At 45.5% G+C, this 19,669-nt stretch overlaps 1 protein-coding gene across 5 annotated transcripts in view; it reads right to left on the bottom strand.

Moving 5' to 3' along the window:
• Positions 1-19,468, bottom strand: part of Rai2 (retinoic acid induced 2) — a 64,707-nt gene extending 45,239 nt beyond the window's left edge. For 2 of the 5 annotated variants that reach the window (XM_048440663.3, XM_085685058.2), the window contains exon 1: positions 18,666-19,023. The gene's annotated coding sequence lies outside the window, so the exon portion shown is untranslated. Of the gene's footprint in view, positions 1-18,665; positions 19,024-19,260 lie in introns of those variants that run through there. The other 3 variants (XM_048440666.3, XM_048440665.3, XM_048440664.3) reach the window with 3 other exon arrangements.
• Positions 19,469-19,669: the final 201 nt, after the last annotated feature.

The raw sequence follows: 19,669 nt of genomic DNA on the forward strand, positions 1-19,669 counted from the left end.
TAATTACAAGGAGACTTTGCACTGTAGGATATACTTTTCAAACTCTTGGAGAAGGTTTCATATATATATGAAAAAGTCTCCAAGGACACAAAGCAAAAATTTGATTGAGACAATCTTTGGGTGGCAGAACTATGAATGATATTCTTCTCCTGTCATCTTTCTATATTTAATTTGTAACATGTATATATTAATTTTATAATCATAAAAGATTGCCGAGAGATTAAAGAGAATAGATTTGTAAAGAAACAGAAAAGGAGACTTCCTTGTGCTCCGTCCTTTCCTTTCCTGGTATTTAGGCAGCCATTGGCAAGTCAGCCACATGGGGTGATGCGTCGTTTGTGTAATCATACTTAATGATATCTTATTTGAACACGCTGCCTGATCATTTCAGAATTCACTCACAAGGGTCACCGCAGGAGGAGATATGAGGGACCGAATCCTGAGCCTGGCTTTTCATTAGGGCATTCTGTCATTTTTCAATTAAGAGAGGGTCACCTCATTGTTTTTGAAGTGCTGATGTATAAATCTCCATTTTCCTTCCTTAGCCCACTGGCCTGTGCATTTTACTTTAATTTCCTCCCACAGCCTCAGTAGAGTAGCAAAGGAGCCGCCTGCGCTGGTGAGCCGTGTTGCCACGGCATTCTCAGTGCTGGAATGGAAGCTGTTGGAGGACAATGCTGTGGAAAGACTCGGAACCCAGTTGAACACACTGAGGGGTTGCACGAAAGGGCAGGCATTACTCACAGCGGCTTTGACAAAGTGAGAAAGGAGACAGAAAGGCCACGCAGCCCTTCAGCAATGAACTAGCCTGGATGAATCAGTCAGGTTTAATCTCGACGGCACGGGAAGAACTGTCTAGTGTCTCCATACACCGCATTCCTTGCATTTGCTTTTTATTAAAATGTTTTCCACACTCTTGAATAAAAGGAGATTCCCTACCCCAGTTCCTTAAGTATTATACCTAGAAATGAAAATATTCTTACTCAGACCAAAAAAGTCTGTGAGTTGCCTAAGTTCTTAACATAAGATTCTGTTTCCTGCTCGAAATATTGTTTCAGAACAAATAGCAGCTATGGTAGAAAGAGCACAGGAAACATCTGTGTATACAAACAGGCCAGCTCACTAGGAATAAAAATGCATTATGCATCACAAAAGTCTAAATATTTTTATTAACAGTGTGTTAACCAAGAACTGAAAAAAAAATAAGATTCCCTAATAGCTTGTCCCCTTCTCTTCCATCAAATGCTTGCTTCAATATTTCATTTTACTCTTAGGAGGGGAGTAACTCTGAAATCTTATCTTAGATTTTAGCAATGAGTTTTCTATTAAAAGTTATTTCTTTTCCATCTCAGACTGAGCAAAGCTCTGGGCCAAGGAGGTTAGGGAATTTGTTTCATAAAACTGACAGTTTGGCGAGCATTCAATCACTCAGCACTCCACAGCCCAGGAGAACAAATAAGTCCTTTTCTGATGCTGCTCCAGACACATTACGATGTATGTTCCATTGCTTTATTCCTGCCTCCGTGCTGTTTGCCTCCTGCAGTAAGGGAAAAAAAAAGGAGCAGAAAGCACATGGAGAAATATGACGAGACCTGTGAGGATGTGAAATTCATCAATCATAATCTCATTAGGAAGTTGCAGAAAAATGTCCACATCAGATACGATATTTCAGCGACTAGACCTGGCCTTGCTTTTGAAAAGGCCAATACATTTGGGCCACCATCGGCCATTTTGCTGTCCTGTGCTCAGTGCTTCCAGCCATGTAGCTTAGAAAGATCTGACAGTGGCTTTGATAAGGCAGATAAAGCAAGCTTGGTGGCTGCCTTTGAGAGAGGTGCTGAGAAGAGCAGGTTGTAACAGATTACAACCTGGCGGTAATCCCAGGCATTAGAGACTAGTCACCCCCAAACCGTATGCCAGCAAGAGCCCAGTTTGGAAACTTCTAGCTTAATAGCTTTAATTCAGAGCAGCCCCAGAAAAATAAACCATTGCAAAATGTCTTTCCTCTCCACCTCTTTTAAGAAATTATAAGGACTTTGCTTTCCTTTACTCCTCATACCCCAAATTACAATTTGAAAAATCTCAACTGGATGTAGTAGCTCAGGCCTGTAAGCCCATCACCAGATACCAGGGCAAGAGAAGAGTGGTAAGTCTGGGACTGGTCTGGGCTGCATACAGAGTTCCAGGAGAGCCAGGACTATGGTGTGAGGCACTGCCATAAATACAACACAGCACAACAAAACGATCAAAAAAATTCTTGTGTGTGAGTGGCATAGCAGGTCCAAGCTGTTAGTCCATAGCTACTGTTGGTAAGGGTGATGAAGAGGGCATACAGAAATTCTGGAGGCTGGCACAGGCTGGCACAGCTCTTGTCTCCACTGGGGTGCGGGTGATATAGGGATGCTGGTTGTAGGACTTTTTCAAGCTGTGCATTGAGTAGTATGTGGGCATTTCTCTGCATGTATCTCTTTTTAGACCAAAATCTGAAAATAAAAATCCAGGATGGATCACTTTGAGAGCTTTCCCCATCTATATGGCTCAGATCTTGAAAGTGAAACATTACCCAAGTGAGCTGTGTTGCTCTGCTACTTAAAACTGTTGACCTCTTAAAATTATATGTGAACTAGAAAACCTTTATAAAATGCTGATGCTATTATTTAAGGTTTCGCTCACTGTATCCTTTATGCCCAGGGAAGAATATATTGTAGGCACTTTTGCCCTGACTAATCCCTGTCCCACACAAAATGATTCAGAAGGAAGGACACAGATAAATGAAAGGCTCATCGTCACCCACAGATGTGTTTTAGAACATTGTGGTACCCTAAAGGATTGTGTCTTTCCAAAGACTCACGTCTCACTGGAGCTCTTGCCACCCCTTTGCTACCAGAAGCATTGTGGGCAGAGGCACTGCGGTCTTCTTTTTCTGCGCCTTTTCTTCTTTTCTCTTTGTCTCCTTCCTTCTCTGAACCGAACTGCTCCTAACTGACTGCCCCATTTATTCCTACTGTGGAGGCTCCAGGTGCCACCAGAAGAATGAACTGGGATTCCAAGATGAGTATGTTGCCCCCCTCTGATGTATTTTCTAACTTTACCATTTTACTTTTCTTTTTCTGATGTTTAACTGATACACCCTTAAAAAATTGTACGCATGCACTGGAGTATCGCATATCTTGATATACTCGCGATACTCCAATACATGAGCATATTGTGTAACCTTCAAATTTGGATAGATATATCTATCTTTTCAAACAATCATTATTTCTTTGTAGTAAATGTTCAAAGTCCTTTTTCCAGTACTTTTTCCTGCATTCTGAATGTCATTGAAGGCTTATACCAAGCCTCAAAGGGAAGAAAAGTCCCTTTCATTAGCTTTTTATTTCAAGTGTTTCCCTTGCCTACCATCTACAACGTGTTTTCTGTCTATTTACATTCTGTTCATTCTGCAAGAGAAATCGTCGCAATAAGGGTGGGAAAGGGAAACTTTTGAACACTTCAAAATTGTAATTTGTTCAGAAGAGTTGTGAATAGTGGAGAGTTCCACTCAGCTTAGAAATAAAGATTTGAATGGTTGAATGCTGGTGACGAGCCAGCTTTTTAGTGCTCTTACAAAAACCAATCTTTTCAAAGGCATAGAAAGATACTACATAAAAACACTGATTTTTATATCACCCAGGGCTCAGTTTAAAATATTCCTATGTCCACTAAAGATCTCCAAGTACTAGACTCTGACAGGATCCAAAAGATTTGTTCACTCAACCTGACATTCACCTGAAATGTATAAACAAGGTTCTCAGAAGGACAGGATAACAAGGACTCTAGTGTCTGGGGCGGCAGAATGGAGTTTTCAGGCTCCTATTCCAGGAGAAGCATTTCATCTGGAAGCAAGTAGATATGTGAAAGGGCTTGGGATACGTTCCTGCCTTTCCTATTCCCAAACTCTCTTTGTGCTTTGTGGTGGCATCCCCATGCCAAATCCCCAGGCTGAACTGTCTCCATTCTTTGGACCCCACCCAGTTCAGCTGTCCATGTTGCAATGCTTCCCTTGGAAAGGGGTGGGGGATGAGCCACTCATCCTGGTTTGCTGGGACTGTCTGGATTTTGAAACTGAAAAATCTCATATCCTAGGAACCTTTCTCAATCAGGGGAAGAAAATAGGACAGATGGCCAGTCACGCTAGCGGTAGGCCACCAGCCAACTCCCTCTTACTAGCTGGGCTTGGTCAAAGCCTGAACCAGCAAGATCATTTAGATGCCTGAGTTTTTAAAAAGGCTGACCTACTGAAAAAAATGTATGTATTTGTAAAGTCCATTTAAGGCTGCCAGTGAAAGGTATTCTGGGCTATGTCTGAGTCTGTCTAATTTGGTTATGACCCAGAGTAGTTTCAAAAGACTCTTCTGACCCATTCATTTGTTTTTATCATATTTTGTTCAGAATTAGAGGCTCAAAAAGTAACATGGATCACTGCAAGATTTTATGACCAATAACCTAAGACTAGGCTTTCATTACTCCTAACTACACAGGAAAAGAGGTGTTGCATGGGCACCCAATATTGCTCTTATGAGATCCTTAGCCCACCAAATGACCTACCAGATAGAAACCAGGATGTTTCCCAGCCATTCCCAAGTCCCAGAGTTATTAAATTTTGTGTTGGATTCAACCCTCACCCCACCACCATGGGTCATTATTTTGCTTCGATTATTTTTTGCCTCCCTTCTAGGATCACAGAAATGGGACCCATTTGTTACACACACACACACACACACACACACACACACACACACACCTTCTCTAGCTTTCACCCTGGTTCATTCTCCATCACAAGAAAGATCAAAGGCATAAGTTTCACAGTGCCAATAACCTCATTAAAACTGCTAATAATGAAGCTCAAGTTTTTGATCAACACTCACAAGGGCCATTATGAACTGGGCCTGGCCACCTCTTCATGGCTCTGGACTTACCCTTTGGCCACCTTGGTTGTCTTATCTACAAAGGAAAAATATACGTTTCTAGCAAGCAATTCTGGTCAGGGGCTTTCAATCCACCTGGGATTTAGAGGATGTGGAGTCCTTCACCTCCAGTTTCTGAAACTGGAAAGGGGTGGATGAGAGGGTAGAGCAGTGAGCATGGTCTTCCATAGAAAGAAAGAGGCACACAGTGCATTAGGAGTAAGCACAGAAACGTCTCAGATGGATGGAGGGTGAAGTACTGCACACTTCAAATCCAATGAGAGTTGAAAGACGACGGAGTTCACTAGAGGAAGGTGGGCTCAGCTTTCGTGAGTGACGGTGGCAAAAGTTAGAGAGGGCCAGGCTCTGGGGTTTATGGGTGTGTTTACACTGGCTGATCTCATTTCTGAGCAGGTAGCACAGAATTAGATAGCAGGAAGGTGAAAGTCCTCAAAAGCAAGCGGATTTCACATTTTACCATCAATTAATAGGAACAGACACCCCATGACAAGGGAAGGGAGGCCTCAAGGATTTGCTATCTGCATCTAGATGCTATGGGCACGCTGGCCCATAGCCAGGAAAAGCTGGATTGTCAGAGATTATGATTCAAATGGGCTTTAGGAAGTGCTGCCTGACTCAAGAGAACGAATGTTGGTAAGAGACCAAGCCACAGGAATGACACATGATTTCTGCTCTCAAAACACAAAAACCAAAATCAAAAAAGAAAGAAGAAAACAGAGGGCAAGACATAGAGAGGAAAGCAAGCAAGCATAGATTCTCTTGGGAAAAAAATAGAATAGAGTTGCGCATACTTAGAAAAAAGAAGCTAATTCCACGTTGCTTTCATATTCCCAAGAAAAACCCTCTTAGTCCTTCTTCCTTTTAGAAGAAACTGTGACTGTTGCTCTCCACCTGTCATCTTAAACAAGAGAAGCCTCAATATCGTTCAAACCAGTACTGCTCAAAATATTGTCGATCAAGAGTCAACAAGGCCACATCCGGTTTTTTAGCCCCACGACTTGGAGCTTCTGGCCCGCATAATGCATAGACTGCCATTGTGGGGAAGGACTAAGGAGGAAGGGAGAAAAACCAAGTTTCCTTTTCTGTCTTACTGACTTCATTTATCTTCTTTCCTAGTTAAGAATTCTGTCCCCATTTGATCACAGACAGCAGCAGATGGGACAGCAAATAGGTCACTCTGGCAGGGTGTGCCCTGACTCACCAGGGTGCTCAGGCCATTCCTAGAGACCTTGTCTCTTCCTTTATCCTCTGCCTGCCTTTCCAGAACACTCCCTCCCTGTAAGGTGCCCACAGTAAAGCCAATACCTTCTAGAACAGTCGCCAAAGGTAGTCACCAAATTCAGCTGCTACCCAAACAAAGGTGGGACTAGAAGAGGGGTCAGCTCCCTAGCACAACAGCAGGAAGAAGCCTCTCTCAGCTGCTCTAAACCAGAGACTACTGCCATCTACGGCATGGGGTGGGGGGTGGGGAATGATTCAAATGCCCACTAGAGCACACTGGGCTCCCAGGAAATGATGAACGATAGAGGAAGACTTAACATGGTACATAGAGCAGAGAAGTAGAGTAGGGCCTTGGGATCAGTATCTTCCAGGATTATTCCACCCAGTACAGTTGCTCCTAGCCCCGGGAGGTGAGGAGAATTAACACTTCCGGCCTAGGTCACATTAGCCACCTTCCTAGCATCCATGGATAGCAGCTACTAGAATGAACAGTGTAGCATCTTTCCATCACAGAAGTTCTACTGTGCATATGTCTAAGATTTATGAGCTTAAGATCTCATGAGCTGTAAGATCTTGCACTGTAAGAAGCACGCTCTGAAACCCGAGTGCCTCTCTGTGACACGGGCTTCAAATATCCACCTAATAGGATGGACACGACATTACTTAGTAGCACTGTCCAACCTGTAGCAGGAATTTGGTAGATGGCAGGGAATATTGCCACTCTTAGGATCTTCTGATGGACCATCTACCCTGTTAAGGGTAGAGTCAGTGCTTCTATCACAGATTTCAGAGCTTATATAAGCAGCTGTCATTGACAGGACGTAGCGATAGTGCCAAGCTGAAGCAATATCTACTTCTTGCTAGAAGGCCCAAGAGGTGGCATCCTGACTCAGAGGAATGACAGATTAGCAGTGAGTCATTCTGGAAGTCAGAAAACCTCATTTGGTGAGGGGGTGAGGGGCTTTTCTTCTTCCTTCCTTCACTCATTGCTCCCTCCTCTTCTCCCTCTACTTCCTCCCCCACCTCTTTCTCCCTCTTCTGCTCTCCCCTCCCCACCACTCTCTGTGTCTGTCAACTTTTCTGTCTCTCTTTGTCACTAAACCCCACAATGCCTGGAACAGCCAACGTAATGACATTAGACTTCAGGGATTTTTCCTACCTAGAACTATGCCCAAGAAATCTTGAGACCTTCTTGTCAGTTCTTACCACCCTGACTTGCATATACGCTAAATATAACCCAGCCCAGAACAGCTGTACAAAGCCAGAGACAGCCTAACAGGGCACCTGATTGCAGGTTGGTCAGGAAATCTACAAGGAGAAGGGGTTAGGAAAATGAAGACAGAGCTTCAAGTGTGAGGTTTTATTTTAACTCACCAGGAACATGTTCTTCAGCTGGAAAGGCGCTACCTGAGAAGCCCTTTAGCAAAAGGAAGCTGGCATAGGCCCAAGGAACTGCAGTTAAGGGAGCAAGCACAAATCAGTCAGAGCACAGCAGAGGCTAGGCCAGGCCAGGGGGGCATGCTTTTGAAGTTTGTATTCATTGGGTGGTGGGCAGAGCTAAAGAGAAGGTGAAGGATATTTAAGCCCATGGGAACTGGCAGTGATGCTGTCATTTAGAAGCCAAAGATAAGGGTGAATGCTGCCTGCTCAGATGTCAGAGTGTGATGGGCCAGTTTTGCCCTCATATTCATCTGAAGAAATAACTCCAACTTTTACATGGGTTTTAGGAAGAACCAACTCTCTGTGGGTCAGAGGACAGGAGAGTTGAGTAATAGACTTGCAGTAGCAGCCTCAGGACCCTTGCTCATGTTTTGTTTTGTTTTTCCTTCCCAGTTCAGGAAGCTTAACAAAGGCTCCCTTTATTGATATACTATCTCCTGGGGAGAATCCCAGACTTATTCATATTGTCGATAAGAAATATGTTTTTATAAGGAGGATGGAGGCTAAAGAGATGGTCCAGGGATTAAAAGAGTGAACTGCTCTTGCGGAGGACCAGAATTTGGTTCCCCGTACCCATAGTGGTCAGCTCACACTGCCTGTAACACCAGATCCAGGGGGGATCTGATGCCTCTGGCTTCTATGGGCATGTCCACTCATATGTACATACCCACATGCATACATAAAAACTAAAGATAAAATACATCAATTTTAAAATGCAGTATGCAGGCCAAAGAGATGGCTCAGTCAGTAAAGTGCCTGAGCACGAGGACCTCAGTGTGAGCTACAGAAGCCACACACTAAAAAGCAGAGCATGGTGGAATGCATTTGTGATCCCAGTGCCAGAGAGGTGAAGACTGGGGATTCCTAAGGCTCACTGTCCAGCTAGTCTGCTTGTTTGCTTAGCTCAATTCAATGAAAGAGTACGTCTCAAAAGCCAAGGAAGATGGTACCTAAGGAACACCAACCAAGGTTGTTTTCTGGTCTCCACATACTCATGCAAGTACAATAACACACACACACACACACACACACATACACACGTGCGCACACACACACACACACACACACACACACACACATGTGAGCACGCCTCACACTCATACACACAGGTACACATACACCCAAAAATGGATGACAAAAGAATTAGACAACTTTTGATTTTGTTAAATAAAGATGCTAAAACCCAAATGCCATTGGCTATCTTGATCAATCATAAAGAAATTTTAACACTAAGAAAAATGGGCAGCTCTGCTGACTTCAGGTCCATCTACTTAGCTACTAAGAGCTGGAGGTCCTGGAGTGGGTGTGTCCTATCTCAAAGGGCAGAAAAGAATCCTCTTTCTCTTCTTCAAATTAAAAAACAAACAAACAAATTCAAGTTATATGCCACAGAAGATCTTAAGACAAATGATCTCACACTGGTATTTTCACATTCAATAGTTTCATATTCAGTGTGAAAGGTTAGTGGGGTTTGTTTTTCATAAAGAGAAACTGCAGCCAGAGCTAATTGCTCAATCTGAAACATATCCATGCACTCCTTAGATGAGATGTTGGGAAGGAAACAGTAATGTTGCTGAGTTTTAACAAAGAGGAGAGCATTGCATTAGAAAAAAATAAATGCAAATTCATAGGAAATCGAGCCCTGTATGGTCTTTCAAGCCCTGTTATAAATAGTTAAAAGAGCACCCTCTCTTTAAGCTTTCCTTGATGCTTGTCTCATTTATAAAACACAAAAGGAAATGCATCAGTGCAGGTTAAGCCCATTCCCACCCATTGATTTGTTAGCCAATCAATGGCTTCTGTGATCTGAAAAAAAAAATAATAACACAGGTTCCTATGAACTTTCCCAAGTGAGGCATGTTCAGCTAAGCTTAATAAAGAGAAAAACATCAAGGACCATCTGGAAAACACTCTTCCGGAGTCACAAAAGATAGTGGCAGCCTTTGCCCAACCTGCTATAAATGTCTCAGAAAAAGGAAAAAAAAAACACTATTTTCAAATCTGTTTCTACTTAATACAGCTGCAATAGAGTTTATTTAGCCTCTTCCTATAGCAGGAAGACTGTTTGCATTTTTATGACAAGGGTCTAAATGTTTTTCACAGCCATTTCCATTGCCATTATTTTGAGACTCAACATACCACACAGACCTGTCTGTACACACCAGTGGCCCCAGTGGCCTCTGCACCACGCCACTAGCCTCCAAAGCTCAGATTTATGATCTTGTTTCCTCTCCCACTGTTGCAACCATCACCCAAATCCTGATCTGCAAGTGCTGGCAGCTCAGAATGACCAAGTGTCTCCTGCTGCAAATCAATTATTTATCTGCCTGGGTCCAGCACATTGTGGATCACTGCCAGTTTATTGCTTTTCCCTTTCCAACAATAAGAAGAACTCAGGACACTCTTATTTTTATTTTTTATTTTCTTTCAGGACGCTCTTTAATCGAGGCTCAAACTCACCAAGGAAGGTGGACTCCTGCCTTGGCAAGTCAATAAATGCGCATCTTTCCATCCTCTACACTGGCTAAGCCAGTCAGGGAGTCCTTCTCTATGTGACACTATGAATACCACATATACTTTGTGGAAAAGATCGGTCTGATTGGAGTGGCTACAAACTACAGCACCCTCCACTGATTTTCTTTCTGACCAGCTGTCCCTCTACTAGTACACCTGTACAGTCTTTTCACTCTGAGAGATTGGTATGGCCAGGATGGGCTGGGAACATTTTCCTCGTATACAGAAGGATCCACATTCTGTCTTTTGCTTTCTACATAATAGGCAGGACGCAGATTATCCCCGCGATATCTTTCTGCAGCATGTAGAAATTTCTAGTATTTCAAGAGACCACCAGGAAAAAAAAAATGTGGCCTGGGGCTTGTCTTGAGGGATAGTTTGTCATGTTTTCCAGCTACCCAAAGGACCTCTGCTAGCATCTTTTCCTAAAGGCGTTTGCCAAACAGAGGTGTTCCTGCACAGTAATAAACATGCGAAGGTTAGGGACCCACCTCAATTTGAAGGTCCAGTAATTGTGGAAAATGCATCACCTTTCTGTCACTGGTTTTTGTTCTCGAGAGTACCAGAAAACACAGATCGTAGTATTGGGCAAAAGGGATGTCACAGTCTGAAATATGTCTGCTGAAACGGAATGCTCTTAAGTCCACTAAGACTCTGACTTGAGCTGCTACAGGAAAAATAACAGCAGAGGGAGTGGCATTTGAAGAAGATGTCTAGTGGCTTTGATGTCATACCTGGAATCGGGTGTGTATAAAAAATAATTGGGGAGAATAAGCCTGTTCTCTTAGACAGAAAAGCTGTGAGTTCCCACAATATTCCTCCAGTTACCTATGACTTATTCAATTGCTTGTCTTAAAAAGTTTTCTTTTTTCCCTAAACCTACCTCAGTACTTAGAAATCGTATTGATCCATCCACAATTAAATCAGGACCATGACCCACTTACAACTGCTAATTAATCAGCCCCCATGAATTGTATATGTAAGATTCAAAGGAGGGACGTTGTATCTTTGATTATTTCAAATTGAATTTTCTGAAACCCACAAATTACTTATTAAATTTTGCTCTAGACCAGTGGTTCTTAACTGTGGTGATTTTGTCACAAATGGGTCATTTGGCAGGGTTCAGGACAGAGGATGGGGTGATGCTACCGGTCTCTGGTGAATAGATGTCAGGAAGATTTCTGTACTTCCCACAGTACACAGAACAGTTCTCTCACAACAAAGACTGGCCTGCCCCCAAATGTCAGTAGGGCCAATATGGAGAAATTGCTCCAGATAAAGCCAAAGATACTTAGCTTTTAATACACATAATCTTGGCAGTCAACAAAAGGGAAAAAAATACTGTCTTCAAACATCTAAGGTTAGTTTATATATGTGTTGACTAAGGACATATGGACAAATGTACTGTTTTTCTACATACATGAAAAACATTCTCAGCCAGTACATTAGAACAGTAAAGAAATGCCATGGCAATGGAGCATTTAAAGTGCATATTTCAACAGTCTAGATGGATGGAAATTAATATCTCGTAAAATAAAATGATTGTCTAGTTATGTTCCATACAAAACCAAAATCAATATATTGTGTCTCACTCAAACTTCAATTAGGCTTGTTTCTTTCAAAAACAATTAAAACAAGGAAAAGACATTCTTTCCTTTTTTTTGCTAGCTGGGAACACCCTTCTGAGTATGAGGCACCAATACACACACACACACACACACAAATAGATAAAACACTTTTTTAAGTCTGCAGGGCCACTGGCAGTGGGACCAAGATTTATCCCTAGTGCTTGAACTGGCTTTTTGGATCCCATTGTTTTTGGAGGGCTACCTTGCTCAGCCTAGATATAGGGGGCAAGGCCTCAGTCCTGCCTCAAAGTGATGTGTCAGACTTTGTTGACTCCCCATGGGAAGCCTTATCCTCTCTGAGGTGGGGGTGGGGGGTGGAAGTGGAGGGAGTGGATGGAGGAGAGGGAGTGGGAACTGGGATAGGTGTGCAAAATGAGAAAATATTGTTTAAATATAAATAAATAAATACAAATATAAATAATAAAAAAGCTAATTTTTCCAAATCACTCTAAGCGTCTGGAATCATTTCATTTTATGCATATAGATTCAGTCATTCTTTAGGGACCAAAGCAAGCAGCTCATTCTCTTGGTTATGTTTGTCTGGCTGTCCAAATGTCCTCTAAACTGGGATGACGAATAACATACTTTGGCCCCACTGTACCAATTAATAGTAACAACAGAATTCCACAGAATCAAGATAGGAAGTTCTGCCTGGGGTGTGAGGTGGTGGGAAGCTGGAGGGGACCCCTCAAGCCAGTTTGCTTTCAAAGAATCATAAGAGCAGGGGCTGAGATTTCCTGGGATTCCTTCAGTTCTCAAACATTCTGTGTGAATCTGCAGTGCCCCCCGCTTGCAGGTGCGGGTGGGGAATGATTACGGGAAAAACAGCCTATGCTATTATTCAAGTCAGCTTAGATTTGCGGGGTTGACTCGCTAAAGACAGGCGGGCTGAAGCATACATCGTTTGGACTGTTCCAGACCTCTCTGCTTCTTTCTCTGAATTATAAGGCAAAAGTGGCCGTACATACAAAGGCAAAAATAATATCAACAACAAAAACACCCCAACGGAGCCAGTCGTGGCTGCCAGCAAGGCTCGCTCTGTTGCTGAAAAAGAACAGTTGCTCTCGTGCAGCTGGAGGAGCTTTTCCAGGGAAATGGTAATACCCTGGCTGTTAATGAATTATTTTTCGCCAGAATGTCGGATTCTTCCTGTGCTCCAGTAAACAGTCTGTTTCTGCCATGGGAAACAAAACCAGCTCTTTCCGAGGAGCCTGAGGAGGTCAGCCAAGGGTTCCCTGTGGGGGCAGCGCCCTCAGGAGCCAGAGCCACAGGCGCCTGACCTATAAATCACCACGGTCCCAAGTTCATTATTCCATCCCTCTCCCATCTATTCATGCCTTGCCTAGCACCCAGGGAAGGGCCCAGGAATGTATGGCTATGGCTGAGGTGATCTCACCGTGCCAGCTGAAATCTTCCTCCCATCCCTGGGGGTTCCTTTGCTCAGGTAGCCGTATCTGTGGTACTATTGGGGTATGTGATATTGGGTTTCTTTGAAACAATTCCGTTTTTCTTAGAGAAACTGTATGTCTTTGTTGTTGCTTGCATGAAGCTGTCAAAAGATGACTGAGTGTGGATCTTCTTTTCTTCTTTAAGAATGGCCACAGCTCCCGAATAACCCATTTTCAGCATGAGAGTATCCACTGGGCACATTATTCTCCAAGCACAAATCCCTGAGAAGGACAGTACTTTCCGTTGTTACTAGGCAGGTGTGAGAAAAATCAGTGGTGTAGGCAGGAGATAACACCTTCAAAGGATAAGAGCATAGCCTGGGCATTCGGAAGAAATGAGGCCAAAAGAAAGAAAGGGAAGAGGCCATTTTGTTCAAGTTAGCCTAACCTCTAGTGCCCCCCCCCCCTCCACCGCTGCTTTAGGTTCCTGCAGTTCACACTTCTCAGAGCAGGATCACAGGCATGCTTGGTGGGGAACTCCCCCAATGGCACCTTACTCGTCTAATGTCAGCCACTGTGCCTACTGAGTCAGCACAAGGCCTCCCATCTGTCACAGAGACAGAGGGATCTGGTTCCCCACCCCCAGCACATCTGCAGGTGCTATGACATTACAGAATCGGTAAGTAGTGTGCCCTGGAAGCCTGTGTCTGATGGAGATAGAATAGCAATCTACAATATACTAGTAGTCACATTAAAAACTAAAATAAATCAACAATATTAATTCTAATTTTTAAATAATTTAACCAATGGATCAAAAATATCACAATATAATTTCAAATGATAAATGAGCTATTTTGCATTCTTTTTTTGTGCTCTTAGAATTCCAATACATAGATTACATTTACAACACACCTTATTTTGGACAAGCTGCCTTTCAAGCACTCCATAGCTATGTTTGCCAATAGCTTTTGTATTTTATAGTACTTATATAGAATGTTCTCTTGACCATTAAAAATTCCTATTAGTGCTGAGCTGGAAGCTAAAAGGCCATGGAAAGGGGAGTGACAGACATAAAAAGGGTGTGCTCCAAAATTCTCTTAAGTATGGAATTGATAAAGCTGATGATAACAATAGAAATTGAAACTATGAAGACTAGGGTGTTCTGGGAGCCCAGGAAGATTAAAATAGGCATTTAAGAAATGCACAGAAAAGATGCATGATCTAAAGGTTTGTGTGTGTTCCTCCATTAGAAATTCATATGTTAAAATCTTAATCCCCAAGGTGACGGGATTAAGGAGTGGGGCCTCCAAGAAATGATTAGATCATGAGAGCAGAACCCCCATCAAAGGAATTATTGCCTTTATAAAAGAGAGCCCAGAGGGCAGGAGAGGGAAATCTGTGGTAGAGCACCTTCCTAAGATGCACAAGGCCCTGACTTAAGTCCCTAGTACCAGGGAGAAGAGGAAGGCAAACAGAGACAGAAACAGAGAGAAACATTCAGAGAATTCACTTGTGCCTTCTGTCATGGGAGAGCACAATGAGGAGCCACTTCTATGAATTTTAAAAGGCCCTCACCAGACAGTGAGTGTGACAGCAAATTGATTCTGGATTTCCCAGTCTCCGGAAATGATAAATTTACATTGCTCAAAGGCAAGTAGTTTAGCCAGTTGGGTTACAAGAGCCAAAACTGACTAAAACAGATCATGCCCACATGCAGAGGCTGTCCCACAGCTGTGAAGAAACCAGTAAGTACCACTACCATTGCTCTAGGCAGCTGCTGGTTAAACTACCTTTACCTTAGCTATTCTGGTTTGTTCAAGGCAGGGGCTGCAAAAGAAAACCACCAAAGCCGAGCACATTGTCCAATAACAATTGTGGGTTAACAATCTAATTTGGTGAATCAGATACAGGAGCATGATCAAATTACATGTGCCTGTGTCTGCGCATTTGTGTGTGTGTGTGCGTGTGTGTGTGTGTGTGTGTGTGTGTGTGTGTGTGTGTGTTGTGTTCTTGGCAAGGAAAAGAAGAAGGGTCATGTGTAAAACCCCGAAGTACTAATGTGGCTGCCAAAATGTCCTTCACCCAGCTACCATCAGAGGACAGAGGAGTCACAGACTCAAGAGGCTCATCCAAAATTGGGAGCCACAAAGGAGAGGCCATGCGTGTAGAGAGAATGAGATGATGGGCGCCCAGGCAGATGATCAGGTGGGAGGGAGAAGTGGCAATCAGAGGCATTCTCCAAAGACAAAGAGCTTCCAACTCTACAGCAAGGATGTCATCCTGATCCTCAAATCAAGCTTAATTCAGAAGCCCACACAGGCTTTTGTGCATGGGGAAAGTGTAATTAGCCATCTTTGCCCTCATAGAAAGCCCCATTCTCTGAGTTTCTCCTCATATTCCCATCCGAGGGGTGGCAGTCAGAAGCCCCTCATTTATGGATTCAAATGGTGGCTCTTTGGTGGCTCTGGAATTGCTAGGGTCTAAGGGCCCTATGATTGGAAGGACTTGCAAAGGAAATCCCCTCCTCATACTTATTTAGAATTTTAGAGATAGTAAAGAATCAAACCTACCATTTGGTTCTACCACAGGCCTTGGTCATCTCAGTTCCCTTATCTGTATAATGCAATGAATAGTTCTACCCTCATGCTCACATGGGTGTCCTAGGGATTAAATCTAGGCTCATGAGAATGGGGCTCAAACTGGGGCATGACACTAAAAGCTTCGAGTCCGCATCAAACATACAGATCTCTGGATTTCTCCTGCTCCGTCTCCATTGACAATGATTTATGGCTCCCTCTCCACCGCTGTTCAGTCCATCGACTTCATCATTTGGTCACTCAACTTCCATTTATCTAGTAACAGTAGGTTTTGGGGGTTCTTAAATAAAAGGGCAGCATCTGAAATAGTCAGTAACCAGTTTGGACATACATGTGTGCAGCACAGGTCCGCTGGTAGGTTCTCCCCCCACCCCCTACACACACACACACACACACACACACACACACACAACACACACACTAATTAGGTGCCATATTTCATGAAGGAGGTATGGGTTGAGGGTTGAGGACTCCGGCCTTCGGGAGAAATAAATAAAGGGCTCTGGGCAGGGGCAGAGAGACATATTGTGTTTTAAATCATAATCACCAAAGTCTGGAATCAGATCAGGACTGACAATTTCTCTGAGAATTATTTGTTAAATAATGCCTCACTGGGGTCACAGGGTCACTGAGAAGGTTTGCCACATATTCGGTCCCTGGCAGACAGGACAAGAACAAATGTTAGCTTCCTTTCCAATTTATTTCCCTCCTCTTCCCTCCTCCCCACTAATCTAAGGATGGGGAGGAGTCGGAGAACAGACACTTGCTATTTTCTTCCTGTGGCTTCAGAGCATGCCATGTGTGTGGCTGTCTGTACATACAGAATAGCTCCATTCTGGCTCAGGGGATTTGGGAGATCAGTACTCTCCCCAGTCCCTGGGCCTTTGGAGCTAGAATCCTCTGGCTTCTGGCATTGAAGCTCTCCAGGCCACACCTGCTCACACACTTCCAAACCTATGTACTTTTGTTGGTTGGTTGGTTGGTTAGTTAGTTGTTTTTTGATTTTTTGGGTTTTCTTTTTTCTGCTCTGCTTTGCCTCTGTTTTCTGGATAAAAGATTCTGCAGTTGGTTTTATACTTCTTGCCTAAGTGCCCATCAACCTGCTCTCAAGCAAGTGACTGGCACCACCTGGGACACAGCATTCTCATTTGTTCTAGGGCTGAGCAGGCTTCCTGGCCCAAACCTCCCTGCAGGTGGTCCTGGATTCTTTGAATGATAAAGGAGCCCCCTTGGGTAGGCCTGAGTTGGTAACAAAACAGCCTTGCCTCTGGGCCCCACGGGTTTCAATCTCAAAGTGTCAGGGCCACGGTTGGGTGTGCACTCAGGCTTAGAAGGGAATAGCCATTGGCAGAAAACAGTGTATCTGTGTGTGTAGGGTGGGGCGGGGCTGTCTGGCATCGGGGAGTAGCTTCCCTAAGCTCCTAAGGGCCAGAGGAACTTTGATGCTACCAGGCTTATGGCTTGTGATTCTGTGCCTTAGGGTCCATCCTTGCTTATGCAAGTGACACAGCTCTCCACGTTGTCCTTCTGGGAGAAAATATGAAGAAAAAGCACAGCACCACCCTGGGGAGGGGCTCCCTGCCTACTAGCCTCTCTGCTGTCCCCCTGGTATACTACTGAAACAAAGACTCTGCCACAACGTTTTCAAAGTTAGCTGAAGTCTCTTGGTCTACCAGCACACAATCGCGATGGTTAAAAAGGAGACAAGGAAAGATAGCTAGAAAACGGTGGGAAAGAGACCCTGGGAAAGCAAAAATTCTTGCCTGATGCAGAAGAGGATAAGAACTGTTTTCTCCCTGCTGGCCGCTTTTCTCTGTGTTCAAAAGAGAACCTCCCAATATTGGCTAAATAAAGGGATCACACCAGAGGATGCGAGATAATGCTAAACCAACAAAAACAAAGACCAAGCGAAACAGAGCAAGCCATGAGAATACGCGGTTATCAAAACTTTGTTTGGCTGTATCTATTTATCATTGCTGCACACCCGGGCTCTGCGGAATATCATTCTGTTGATGTCACTTATCCTCAGCAAAATATTTACATATCCTTAAAAACGCCAGATGAGGGAGGCTGGCCCTCTCGCCGCCGCAAGCCGCCTCTCAAGTCCATTGCCAGGACCGGGGGCAGCCCAGAATGTTGAGGGCACAAGGGTGGGTGCTTTCAGCGGATACAGGTAAGAGCTACTAATAGTTGTAGGAACGCAGCCCCCAAACGCTGCACCCTGCCCAGCCCACCCACTTCTCCTCTACCTGACTCTGCAAGAAGCAGCCACATCCCTCATATGGTGGCAGCGCCTCTCCTCCTCCCTTCCCTTTTTCATTGATTAAGTTCCCCAAAACCATTGTTAAAGCTGGGTTGCCTCCTTTAAAAAATAAGCTAAATTCATTAGGCTTCCCTCTTCCACAAGAGGAATATTCATAAAAGTTTGGCAGTCAGAGGGGAGGCTGACTGAGTGCCACGGGGTGGGTGACAATATGCTCTTTCCAAAGCCACCGTCTTTCTTCATGCCCTATCTGTCTCTCCGCCCATCCGTGGTGCCCCAAACCTACTCCACGGACTTCGGATAGGGAAACACAAAGCAGCAGCTGTTTGGCAACATTTCGACCCCTCGCCAACAACTGTGGTGGGATGTCGTTTCCCCACCCAGGCGGAGCTTATCCTGAACAATAGTCGGGCTTTAAACAGCAAACAAGCAAACACACAGAGCACAACCCCAGCCCCGGGAAAAAAAAAAAAGCTAACACGCAGAGAGGCAATAACTCCCTCCTTAGCAAAAGGCGCCACTGAAATGCACGCATTAAAAAAAAAAGGCAGCAAGGACGCTGCTTGGTGCCTAACATGGCAGAGGAGCTGGTGCGGCCACCCCGGGTCTGGGCATTGGGGGGCACCGGGGTGCCGACGCGCACTCACCCTGCTCCAGCGGGATGCGGGACTCGCTGAGCGGCACAAAGAGGATCCCAACACGATCTGGCAAAACCCAACTTTCCACCCGGCTCGCCAGGGCCGCCAGATACGTCAACAGAATCCATCTTTCGAAGGGCCTGGAAGGCGCCGGGTTTTCCTGGCTAGGGCAGAATGGCAGATACCGAGACAAGCCCGGTGCGGTGCCCGGGCACGGAGTGCGCCGCGCGCAGCCCTCTGTGCCCAGTGCCAGCGCTGGTGGCGGCCCGAAACCGACTTCGGGAGGCCCCCGCCCCACCACCGGCGCCGCCTTCCCGACTGTCCCCGGCCGGGCCGGCCAGTGCGTGGCGCCGGCTAGCGGGAGCCGGGCCTGGGCGCGCCGCACAAGTGGTGGCCTCGGCCGGCGTCCCCGCCCCCGCCCGGCCCTCCCCGCTGGCTCCGGCCTCTGGGCGCCGTCCTGCCCCCGGCAGCAGGCAGGCCCCTCCCCGGGCGCCGGGGCCCCGCCAGGCGCGCTCAGCCTGGCGTGCCCCTGCGTCCCGGTGGCAGGTCCGCCTAGGGAGGGCGGGGGTGACCCCGGCCGGCACCAGAACGCAGCGGCTGCTACCTCGCGATCGGGGCCGCCGCCTCCAGGAAGCCACGGGGTGGTCGCTGGTGAGGGAACTCTCTTGGTCTGGCCTCGCCGCCGGTCGCCTGAAGGGGGTGCACAGCGGTGGGAGCCTCCGCCGCCGCTGTCACCAAGCCGCTGTCGCTGCTGCCGCTTCTGCCTCTGCCGGTTGTGCGTGTGCGTGTGTGTCTGTGTCCGGACGAGTGGGTGTCTGCGTGCAGCGCCTGGCCTTTACTATATACACCAAGGGGTGGGAGGAGGCGGGGAAGGGGAGGGCTTGGGGGAGGTGGCGGAGGAAGGGGAGCAGAAGGGGGGCGAAAGGGTACCCAAGGAGGCGGCGGCAGAGGAGGGACAGGTGATCTCGCCCACGGGGAGGGCGTGGTTGTGGGCGGTGCGGGGTGACAGAAGG

This window comes from Myodes glareolus, chromosome X (genome assembly GCF_982192425.1).
Source record: "Myodes glareolus chromosome X, mMyoGla1.1, whole genome shotgun sequence".
NCBI classification, from domain to species: domain Eukaryota; kingdom Metazoa; phylum Chordata; class Mammalia; order Rodentia; family Cricetidae; genus Myodes; species Myodes glareolus.